Source organism: Cryptomeria japonica, chromosome 7, assembly GCF_030272615.1.
Source record: "Cryptomeria japonica chromosome 7, Sugi_1.0, whole genome shotgun sequence".
NCBI lineage: Eukaryota > Viridiplantae > Streptophyta > Pinopsida > Cupressales > Cupressaceae > Cryptomeria > Cryptomeria japonica.
Window position 1 is genome coordinate 356985047 of NC_081411.1, and position 12657 is coordinate 356997703.

Sequence of the window (12657 nt, forward strand, 5' to 3'; positions counted from 1 at the left end):
AAAGGATTCACCATAAACATTAGTTCCATCGACATAAAATACATCAAGGAAATCAAGAGTGGTCCCACCAATGAAATAAAGAGTTTCGATGAAACCACAGTATCAATGAGACATGTGAACAACTCGTCGAGGGCAAGAGTCTGGCTGAAAGAGTGATATCGAAGGAACCAATGGATATTTTATCAACGAAGCTATTTCGAGGAAGAGAGCGTATCAAAGATGCACAAAAGATGTTGACCAAAGATAGCTTTCTCATTGATAAGACTTTTCGAGAAAAGGAACGTGTCGTAGAGGTGCAAAAGTTATTGGTCGATGAGCACAGTTCCATCAAAAATCGAAAAGCCGAAGGAGGATATTTTTCTTTCGTCGACATAAAAAAAAATCATCAATGACCTAACCGATAAAACAGTTGCAAAACACGACGATGAAAGGATTCCCGTCGAAAATAAGGTTTCGATGAGCTGATGGAGGATTACATTGACATAAACACGTGAGGTAGAGCCTTTCGATGAAAGTGTAGAGATCGATGAAGCCTCAAAGCTCCTTAACGACGACAGTAGTTTCATCGAAACTAAGGAGACATCGATGAAACATGACATTTCGAGGGAAGATAAAGTTAAGCCACCGAAGTTCATGATTCCATCGAAAAAGGGTGCGGTCATAAAATTGATGAGCATCGATGGACAATATGTAGTGTTGCTAGATGAATGATTACTTCCTATCGCGAGGATCAATACAAATATTCTATGACCAAATGAAACTTGAATTAATAGCCTATGTTTCTGTTTATAATGCCAAAATAATTACAGAGTGGTCTCACCGATGAAATAAAGAGTTTTGATGAAACCACAGTATCGATGAGACATGTGTACAGCTCGCCGAGGGAAGGAGTCTAGCCAAAAGAGTGATATCGAAGGAACCAATGGATATTTTATTGACGAAGCTATTTCGAGGAAGAGAGTGTATCGAAGAGCCAAAAAAGATGTTGACCAAAGATAGCTTTCTCATCGATAAGACTTTTTGAGAAAAGGAAGGTGTCGTAGAGGTGCAAAAGTTATTGGCTGACGAGCACAGTTCCATCGAAAATTGAAAAGTCGAAGGAGGATATTTTTCTTTCGTCGACATAAAAAGTTTCATCAATTACCTGACCAATAAAACGGTTGCAAAACACAGTGATGAAAGGATTCCCACCGAAAATGGGGTTTCGATGAGCCGATGGAGGATTACATCGACATAAACACGTGAGGTAGAGCCTTTTGATGAAAGTATAGAGATCGATGAAGCCTCAAAGCCCCTTAATAGTGACGATAGTTTCATCGAAAATAAGGAGACATCGATGAAACATGACATTTCGAGGGAAGATAAAGTTAAGCCACAGAAGCTCATGATTTCATCGAAAAAGGGTGCGGTCATAAAATTGATGAGCATCGATGGACGATATGTAGTGCTCCTATACGAATGATTACTTTCTGCACGAGGATCAATACAAATATGTCTGTGACCGAATGAAACTTGGTCTATGAATCATAGCTAAAATTATATAATTCTCCTAGTCCTGGGATAAATCTTTGGAATTATGTGACCTAACTGGAGCATTTTCTGATTATCATCATGACATCCGTTATAATATGGCGGTCCATTTCAATGTGCTCCTTGATTTCGAACTAACATAGGCTGACATGGTAATTCAAGATGTTTGCAGACTTTGGGTTGGCTGGTCTGTTTTGCAAGGCAAGGATACTAGGAGGGAATGATAGTATCTTTCAAGCCTCAACCCAGGATCTATATCTGAGATAAAATATAAAGCTTCCAAAACTATCATAAAATCCACAGTATTTTTATAATTTTCACGTTTATATTTCAATGGCAATATGGCCATGCAATGTAAGGTAGAAATACCATCATAAAATTTTGTACTTTTTCTAGGAAGTTAATCTTCCTTGGGCTAGACTAGAGGTTTTCTTGCCTCGGTTCTTTCCTACCAATGCCCACACTGAACCGAGATGTAAAATAATTTAAATCAATAAAATTTCCTGACCCTTGGCCTATTACCTATCAAAAAATAAATTAATTAATTAAATTGCCTATTAAAAAATAAATTAAATTAAATAACTTAAATTGAAATAAATTACATATGTAGTATTGTAACAAGTTAGAATCAGTTTGATATTTATTTTTATTCAATTATATCCAGTTATTAATGCATGAAATTAAATAATTTAAATAAAACTAAACTAAATAGGTAGTCTTCATGTGTAGTATTGAGAATGCATGGTTGTACTTAGTCTAGTAAACTTGCAATTATAATAAAAGTTGTCAAATTAAATATTTAAATTTATCATTATTTTAGTGTGTCTATATAAACAGAAATCAATAAAATGTTTAATAGATTTTATTTCAGATTTAATTAAATTAAATTAAATTAAATAGTTTAAAATAATTAAAATTAAATTAAAATAAATTAAATAACTTATGTTAAAATAAATTGCATGTGTAGTATTGTAACAAGTTAGAATAAGTTTAATATTTAGTTTTATTCCATTATAGCACCCTTTATAATAACAATTAGTTTTACTATTGCTAAATAAAAATGATTTAAATTACTTTAATCTAGTTAAACAATTATAATAAGAGCTCTCAAATTAAATATTTAATTTTTTTATTATATTACTCTCTATATATAAATATAAATCAATAAAATATTTACTAGATTTTATTTCAAATTAATGTAAATAAAAAATTAAATTAAATTATTTAAAATAATTAAAATTAAATTAAAATAACCTAAATTAAATTAAATAACTTAAATAAAAATAAATTAAACAACTTTTATGAAATTAAATAATTTAAATCAAACATTCATCACAATTACAACTAGTTTTACTATTACTTAAATAATAATAATTTAAATAACTTTAATCCCATCAACCACTTATGATAAGATATATCAAATTAAATATTTAAAATTTTCATTATATTACTATATATATAAATAGAAATCAATAAAATATTTAAAATTTTCATTATATATATATATACACTAAATTTTATTTCAAAGTAATGTAAATAAAATAATAAATTAAATTAAATAATTTTAATCAAACTAAAAAAATTAAATAACTTACATTAAAATAAATAAATTAAATGAAATTAAATAACCAAAAAAAAAAATCTAAATTAAATTAAATAACTTAAATTAGAATAAATTAAATAACTTATATTAAAATAAATTACATGTGTAGTATTGTAACAAGTTGGAATAAATTTTAGTTTCATTCCACTATATATTGTAATGCATAACTACCAACTATAAAAAGACATCTCTATGTATTCAAATAGATAAATTCATTCTATATTTAAAACATTTTGTTTATACTTTATTTAAAGCAACAAAGTTTTATTAACTCACCTTGCCATATATTGCCCTTAATTTTAAAATATTTATCTTCTACTATTCAATATTGATTTAAAAGCTAAAAATGATTTCGAAATATGTAGCATTTTCTAAATATACGTTATGTAACCTTGCATCATTTTTTTGTTATGATAAGAGAAATTATGCTAGAAATATGTTGCTCTACTTTGTTTCCTATTTAACAACATATTTACTTCAAATAAAGAAAATTTCTATAAATTTATCAAATTAACTCACCTTATTTTATATAGCCTTTAAGTTTAAAATATTTATCTTCTACTATTCAATATTGATTTAAAAGCTAAAAATAATTTCCTTGCAAATGAACAAGATGTAACGTAATGCACGTGCATGTGTGTCCAATTGGTTGAAAAAGTACCACTATTGTCTTCCATTCAATGTCATCTTTTGTATAGAGGAATTAAGTATTTTTTACTAGTAGAGAAAAAATGATCAATAGAATTGACAAAAATGGACCAAAGAATAGTCAAAGAAATTCGATAATTATGCTTTATACTTTTACTTCCTCTATGGTTCCAAGGTGAAAATGAACTTAGATGTAAAATTTTATAAAGAACAAATTGAGATTATAAATTTAACTCACTAGCAAATTTCTCAATACCATGAGCTTCAGACCTTTACCTTGCTAGATGTATCTGGAAGATCACTATTAGGCCGATAGTGACAATCAAAAAACACAACCTATCTGAACAACTCAATATGAAGTTCATGAAATTTCTTAAGGGACAATGACAAATTAGTTTTCACACGGGACCACTTGAAGAATGGTTGTTTGCTACTCCTCAGTTTAATTATTCAATCAGATTCACAATGCATCAAGATGTGTCGTCATTCAGGTTGTTACATGCTCACCATGGGATACCTACATTGTATGCTATGATTTCCAATGATACAATTAATATTTGAGCTCTTCATGATATTGAAAATGAAGAGATATTACTAGTGCATAAATGGTTAGCAAATTTAAAAATGTTGATGTTATAGCAGCAAGAGATATCTTTCTCATGTCTTCTATCTTATTATTAATTATTATTGCATGTATTGTTGTCTTATATCAGCAATCTACTTGTTTATTTTTCTAACTAGTTACAAATTCACTTCTACATAATAACTACTTAGTTATCCTTTAATCGGCATATTTAGTATTAATTATCTTGGACGGTTTAATCTACATACCCTTTGGATCAGTCATATTCCAAAGACAACAGTTGTGTCATTTCACTATCTTTGATCGGGTATATAGATCCCTTGGGTGGGGTTGTCATAGGATATGTTGTGGTTGATATGCGATAGCTATGCTTAAACAGTATGGTATCGGAGCAGGATATATCTGCAGCTCCTATTTTGTTTTCCTCCTGAGCGGTAGCAGTACTGGTTGATATGTGGGAACCATGATCTCTGATTGAATGAATCGTAGACCAGATTTATTGTATTGGTTATGTTTTTCATTGACAAAGTGGGGCGGAGGTCGTTGTTGCTCACCAGTACAATTGGGTCGACTTTATCCCTAGCAGGTCTAGCTTTGTGTCTCATCATTGTGGGCAAAATGTCTGGTTCAGCCCGTGAAGCCTTTGTGTTTTTTAGTTGTGATTGCAACGATTTCTAATGTTGCCTTCTTTTCATCGGACTGGATCATGTTAACTATGTGATGGAAGCTGAGATATACCATCTTTGCCTACGAGCCAAGGCAGTTGGAATTGGCGTGGGGGTTAACAAACTTGTGAGCGGAGTGGTTTCCATCACATTTCTAAGCTTTTCGAAGGCAATCAATGTGCTCGATGTCTTCTTTTTTTATGCGAGCTTTTCTTTTCTGGCAATGGAGTTTGTGTATTGGTTTGTGCCGGAGACCAAACGTAAAACACTGGAAGAGATTGTCGAATTCTTCAACATCGGATCTTAAGGAAAGTGGGCCACTCCCAGCAAATTGGAGCTTGGGAATGGCAAAAGAATTACAAGACCGACAGAGGCAACACAAGCTACAGAGCCTACAAAATCAAAGGTGTAATGGAATGCTTACACTTGAAACTGAAAAGAAAAACTACCATCGCATTGTTGCTTATATTAGAAATAACATTGCGACAAGTATGCCATTAAAATTTGTATGATTGATTTTAAATTGTATGAGTTAAAGAGACGTAATCAGTTCAATATTTCTCCTCCCAAGACAAACATCGAGCAAAACATTGTGGTTTCTGATTATACAATGATGAATAGGATTTTGAAGGAGGAGAGGAACTATATTCTGGGGATCATAAATAAGGTCAAGGCTATTGGATGCAATGTGTTGTTGATTCAGAAGAGTATTCTGCGAGATGTCGTCACTGATCTTTCGCCACATTACCTATCCAAGGCAAAGATTTTGCTCGTAAGTGACATGGCAAATGGGAAGTTGTTCGTTAGAACCTTGAGATTGCTTAGTTGGCGTTGAGGACGTCACCTGTTTTAAGTGGGGGAGAATATAAGGGGATGGATATTCTTGTGGTGCAATATAGGAGTCTAACAAACCAACAGAGACAATCTTGGACGAGGAGGTCAGAAGGTTGATGCAAGTACTTAGAGATTCAAAGGGAGTCTGACAAACCAACAAAGGCAACCTTGGACAAGAGGTTGATACTAGTACTTGAAGCCCTTGCTAAGAGAAAGGCTTAGCATCATTAATTTGTGTTATCTATTGTTAATGCATTCTTCTCTGTGAGAGAGAAGTTTGAGATGCAAGCCCTTGTTAATGCATTCTTCTATGTGAGAGAGAAGTTTGAGGTGAAATCCCTTGTTCCACCCTTTAGGAGTAGCCATGGTGGATGTCATGTTTAGTGACTCCATGACAACATCACATTGAGAGACTCCATGATAAATACTTTGTACTCGTATTTTTCCACACATGGGAGTAGCCATGGTGGACGTCATGTTGAGTGACTCCATGATGACATCAAGTTGAGTGACTCTGTGATGGTCACTTGTGCACATATTCCTTTCCACACATGGGAGTAGCCATGGTGGACATCACGTTGAGTGATTCTGTGATGAACCTTCTTTCACAAATGGGTGTAGCCATTGTGAGTGTCATGTTGAGAGACTTCATGACTTAGATATTTGGAAAGATATCTCCCTAGCAAAGAGGGAGTGTTGATGTTATAGCAGCAGCTATCTTATTATTAATTATTAATGCATGTATCGTTGTCTTATATCAGTGATCTACTTGTTTATTTTTCTAACTAGTTACAAATTCACTTCTACGTAATAACTACTTTGTTATCCTTTGACCAACTTATTTAGTATTAATTATCTTGGGCAGTTGAATCTACATACCCTTTGGATCGGTCATACTCCAAAGACAACAATCGTATCATTTCACTATATTTGATCGGGTATATGGATCCCTTGGGCGGGGTTGTCATAGGACATGTTGTGGTTGATATGCGATACCTATGCTTAAGCAACAAAAAATTGCTACAAATTTTGAAAACCTATTAACACATTATATATATGACTAAATTCAATACTTATAATGTAATATAGATGTTACTACTCCGTGAATGATTAGCCAAGTGATGTTTTTTCCCTTTTTAAAATATCATTTTGACAAATGATTCCAAAGTTTTAATTTGCATAACATTTTACAAATGTTGTTATTATACCTCTAAAAAGTATGATATTGCCTTTATCTCATTTTAATTATCATTAATTCAAATTTTATCAAAATTAAATTAAAATCATCTATCATTGAATTTAATTGCACCTCATTCTTTATCATTGAATATATAAATATTCCATATTTTCAAACTTGATATCTCTCACCATACTTTACTTAGATTTTTTTTAATATAGGTATGCTAGTTATTATTATATTATCATATCATTATATTATAGTTTTATTTTATTTCTAATCTATTATCACACTACTGTTTTATAAAAAATTGATTCATTAGTTAAACTTGAAGTGAGTGGAAGTTGAAAGGTAGAAATGAAGATAAAATAATATGAAATTAAAAAATAATAATAAATTGATTTTTATTTTTATTTTTCATGAATTCAATATTAGAAATATGTCAAATTAAATGATTCTAGATTTTATCAATGAACATCTTTACATCCATATATGATGTCTTCAATGTAATAATAATTTTAAAAAAAACTATTTTTTTCAAAATAAACATTAGTTCTTTAAATAAAAAATAAAACTAGTATACCTATCTTTAGAGAAATGTAGGTAAAGTATGGTGAAAGATGTCATATTTGTTTACTATTCCACTTTAAAAATAATTATATTATTATTTTTTTTTATTTTTTATTTTTTTTATCGGTAATCGCTTTTTGGGTAGAGAAGAACTCCAATTTGCTATCTCGAATCAACTCCTTAATTATATTAATATAATTAATATTAATTTATTATTATATTATGATATTATAATCAATATTATATTATTATTAAGATATTGCTATATTTTTCAAGATATTGCTATATTTTTATATTTCTATTACTCTTCACCAAAACAAAAAAAATCTATTAAGATTAATTATTGTTTTTATTATATTATCATATCTTTATATTATTATTATAATATTATTTTGATGAAGTTAACTATTAGTATGATGGAGATAAATAGAATTGATTAAGATAAAATATTTTCTTTAAAAATTATTTTTCTATTTGAACCATCAAAGTAAAATAAGATAAATAGTTAAATAACTTAAAATTGTGATGACTAGAGTGATATCATACTTTATTTTTTATTTGATTGGTTTGTTATTAAAACAAACTTAAATTTTAAATAATTTATATTTTTATCACAATTTTACAAATTTATTAAAATAATGAAACAAATAAAAAAAAATTACTAAACTTTTCTTTGTTTTAATTATCAAACAAATTATACTTTTAAATAAAATATTACAATTTTACAAATATACTAGAATTATGAAATATAAAATATAAAATATAGAAACTATTAAAACAAATTCTTTAAAACAAAATATTTTTTATTTATTTAAAAAAAAATTAATTAAATTTTTCAATTAAAAATTATTTTATTTATTCAAAAATAATTAATACTATGGTTTCAATTCTTACTTTAACTTTTTATGCATATACTCTTGAAATTCTTATATTAATTTAATTCAGATTTATTTTCAATTTCAAATAAATAATATTAATTTTAACAAGTCAACAATATTTATATTTCACCTTATACAAATGACAATCTAGAGAATACCCCTCACACGTGTTTGAATTAAAAAGAATATATATAGGGGAAAGGACCCAATAGTTGTGCACCCTAACTTCGTGCTTCTCAAAATCCTACTTGGAAATTTCAAATCACTCCGATTTTTTTACAACAGCTTACTTGGCAAGTCCCCTGCTTATAACTAAGATTTCAGGGCCACATCATCAAATATGATGCCACATCAGCATGCTTTTTGCCAAGGTGTCCAAAACAGCCCCCAAAAAAAGTGAGACCAATAGGCGTGCAAAAGAGACCCCAATAGTTGTGCAGCTGACATGGCATGATTGGTTACTTTTTACAATATTAGTACATTTCTTAACAACTATTGGTACATTTCTTAACAACTGTTGGTACATTTCTTAACAAAAATTGATATTTTTTGTTTCAAACAATAAGTTTTATTTGTTCAATTTTTAGAACAAAAGGTATCAACAACCCTCACAACAATTGGTACATGCTCAACTACTGGGTCCTTTCCCCTATATCGGGTTAAAATATAAGTTATTTGTATTGTGACTCTAGTTGAGAAGAATTCTATAGCTTCTCTTTGTGGTCATGTTTTATTTATGTCTTTTATAAAGTATACAGGCAGTTTTCTTTTACTATATAATATTTGTGCAAAACTTCTATATAATTAAACTATAGAAGTTTTTTTATTAATAAATTTATAAATTAAAGACATTATAATATTAATGAATTTAAATTTTTTATTTTAAGCAAAAACTTATTATACTCACATAAAAACTATAAATGTATTTCATACACTCAATTTTTAATTATTTAATATTAATTTATAATTCACAACTAATAATCAGGTATATATTGGGGTTAACCCCGCACTGCAACGGCAATCTCTGCCCTGGTGTTCCCCCCGATCAAAAAAAATAATAATCAAGTATATATTTTATTTTGTTTTATTATTAAAATAATATTATTTATAACTGTAATGATACTCTCTTTAAAAGAAAACGATTCTACTAAACTCTCTCAAGCTATACAGTTAAACAAAATGTTAAAAATTAATGTATAAAAAATCCATCCCTGGTCATACCACATTAAAATTTGAGGCATATTAATTTTTTATTTACTTAATAAAATAATAATATTTACTATTTTAACTTCTGTAATTACACTCGAGTAAAAAAAATAGTATCGATGTACTAATTTTTTTAATTATATTGTTATACTTAGCTCAAGCTATTTAGTTAAACTAAATGTTATATGTCGTTAAAAAAGATTTTCCTCACAGAGCTTCGCTTGAAGAGTTAGTTTAGTTTATGAGGCCTCCAACCAACTTGAGATGTTCACTCACTCAAAATCTTCATTCAGCAATGTCAGAATTACATTCACGTCGTTCATTCCAAGAAGACTACTCGATGAATTTCACTCAAGAACCAGGAAGCACCGCTATTTGCAGGTGAGTCTGTTTCATGTAATCCCTTGTAATGCTACTGCTATTTCAAAATCAGAAACTAAAAAATTAGTTTTTCACAAGTATTTCAGTTGGCCTTGCTTTCCATATTACAGCTTATCAATCTCTACTGTAATTTCGTACTAACTTTATTCTGTGTTCAATGTTTTCTTGGGTGTAAATAAGTTTAGTGGCTGCCATTTTTATGATTTGCTTATGCATTTCAGTTTAAATTTTCCCTGCCAAATGCTGCTAGAATAATTTGCAGTACATATTAATGAGTGAGAAGTTTGTCGAATGAAACATACTGTAGTTATGAATAGCTGAACGGGTAATTGCAATTTGCATCAATAAAGTGAGAATTGAAATCGAGGTACACAAGATTGTGACTGCTCTGTACCAACATCGAGCACAAAATTCCAAGAAAGATTTAAATAATATTCTAAGGGACAAGCGAAAAAATTGCTTTGAAGGTTAATATAGCTTTAGCACATGAAAAAGACCTTTGCAGTTACAGTCCCTGCCAAATGCAATAAACATGTTAAACAGTAACAGAAATTGAGTCGTTTTATGTGACAGATTGACGCTGAAAAATGACCGTTGTTTTAAACCTATATATATAAAGACAACACTGCGGTCACAAATTCTGGCGAAATCCCTGACCGAATATATATATATATATATACATGTTCTACCAAGATCATAAAGAAGAGTCTGCAACATCATTACCGTGATCATACAGAAGAGTGCATCATCAATGCATTTAAATGACTCATGGATCCCTAACAATAATCATTAAAATGCTTCATACCTTAAACCACTTTAAAATAAGAAGATACACTGGATATGCAAAGCAATTCAAAATTATTTAAGAATTGCATAGAGTTTATTCATAGGCAGTACAAACTGGATTTTCAGCACACTGGCAATACAATGTGATCTGATCTTTTGATAAAAAGGTTCAACATCATTTGTTTGCAAGCCTGAAATGGTCAGGGATTGACTCAAAATTCCACTTGATATCTCCAGCTTTAAGAGAAGGAAAAAAGTATCCAAATCCCAAGAACTGTGGCAAATAAGAAATTAAACTTACAGAAAAAGTTTCTTCAAATGTCCATCACAGAGATCAGCACTCTCAGGACATGAGATGCAATTTCGGGAGGCACAAGAGGTAACGATAAACCCAATCAAAAGGGATAATGAATAACCGTAAACAACACAAAAAATTGCAACAAAGGAAATTAAAAGACAGACAATAAATCGAATGCCCTCCAAATTTTTAAGTGCATATGAACCTTACGAATAAACTAAAATTAATGCATATCGTCCAGATGTTAAATTTCCTATCGTTGATGGTTGACCATAAGTCTTAGCAAATCCTTGTACGACACCTTACAAGGTGGCTTCCAAACAAAGTTGTTCGAAACCTGCAATCGGGTAAGTTCCCCAAGTCAGTAAAGAAATATTAAACAATCAAATTAACTAAAACTGTATGAATCTATACAAATTTCAGAAAGACTTTTTACACCTTACCTGTTTATGTCATAATTTCCTCTGAAAACTTATAGAGCCATCTGATAGTGCTTGCGGTTATAACAAATCAACCAAATAGGCCACATTCACAGTATAGGACCACATTAAAGATATATAACGCTAACGGCTGTTCAAAATATCAATCTTGGAAACAGTACTCCCATTGAGTGCAAAATGCTTGACCAAATCCTGCAAGAGATTAATATCTAAATTTTCATTTTAATTTGACTAAATTGTAGATATTAATATCCACTAGTTACCAGAAATATAACTAATTCAGGCATTAATATGCTTTTACTTATTCTATAAATTATAAATAGAATGAAACCCTCGTTACAATCATGAAATGTATCAAGGATATGAACTATGATTGATGCACAGCATGAATAATGATAGTCAAAGTGGAAGAATTTATTTAGACACTAACAAGCTTCATAGACTAAAAAAGCATCCATAAATATATTTACATTGTGCCAACCATCCTCTACCATAACACATCCAGCGCTAAAAAAATGCTGAAATCATGGCCCTTTTGATTTTGGGATGTACTGAAAAACAAATTAGAATTGAAACAAGAATTATACACTAATTCAGTTATAATTTTTCCCTATTTTGGGGAAAAAAATTCTCAAAATTGAAATAAAATAAATGCTTATGAGACAAATAAATAAAAACGTCTCTGGCACAAGTATCATACTTCGGGAATAAAATCGTAGAGAGCGGCCAATTTGAATATACCCTCAAAAGCAAACATCTACATGAAATGCAAAATTTCTCCAACACTGCTGGTAAAAGCAATTGATTGTTAACATCCATTACCATCCTGAAACAAAAATAACAAATAAAAAGAAAAATAAGAATGAGTACATTAATCTTAAGGGTTTGATTTTAATAATAGAGAAACCGTATCTAAACTATGCCTCACAATGAAGATGGGCTCAGAAGTGACCTTTGCAAGTTTTGAAGTGAAGAAAACGAAATGGGATATAAACCAAGCAATGCACAAGATTTCAATTCGAAGCCCATTAAAAAGCTCTACAATAAAAAGCAAGACA

The 12657-nt window shown here is 30.0% G+C and overlaps 1 long non-coding RNA gene across 1 annotated transcript; it reads right to left on the bottom strand.

Annotated features, from left to right (window-relative positions):
• Positions 1–10916: 10916 nt before the first annotated feature.
• Positions 10917–12292, bottom strand: LOC131054594 (uncharacterized). The gene is made up of 3 exons (XR_009108006.2): positions 12070–12292; positions 11603–11791; positions 10917–11496 (listed from the first exon to the last, which is right to left on the bottom strand). It is a non-coding gene; the product is annotated as an uncharacterized LOC131054594 (long non-coding RNA).
• Between the last annotated feature and the right edge of the window lie 365 nt (positions 12293–12657).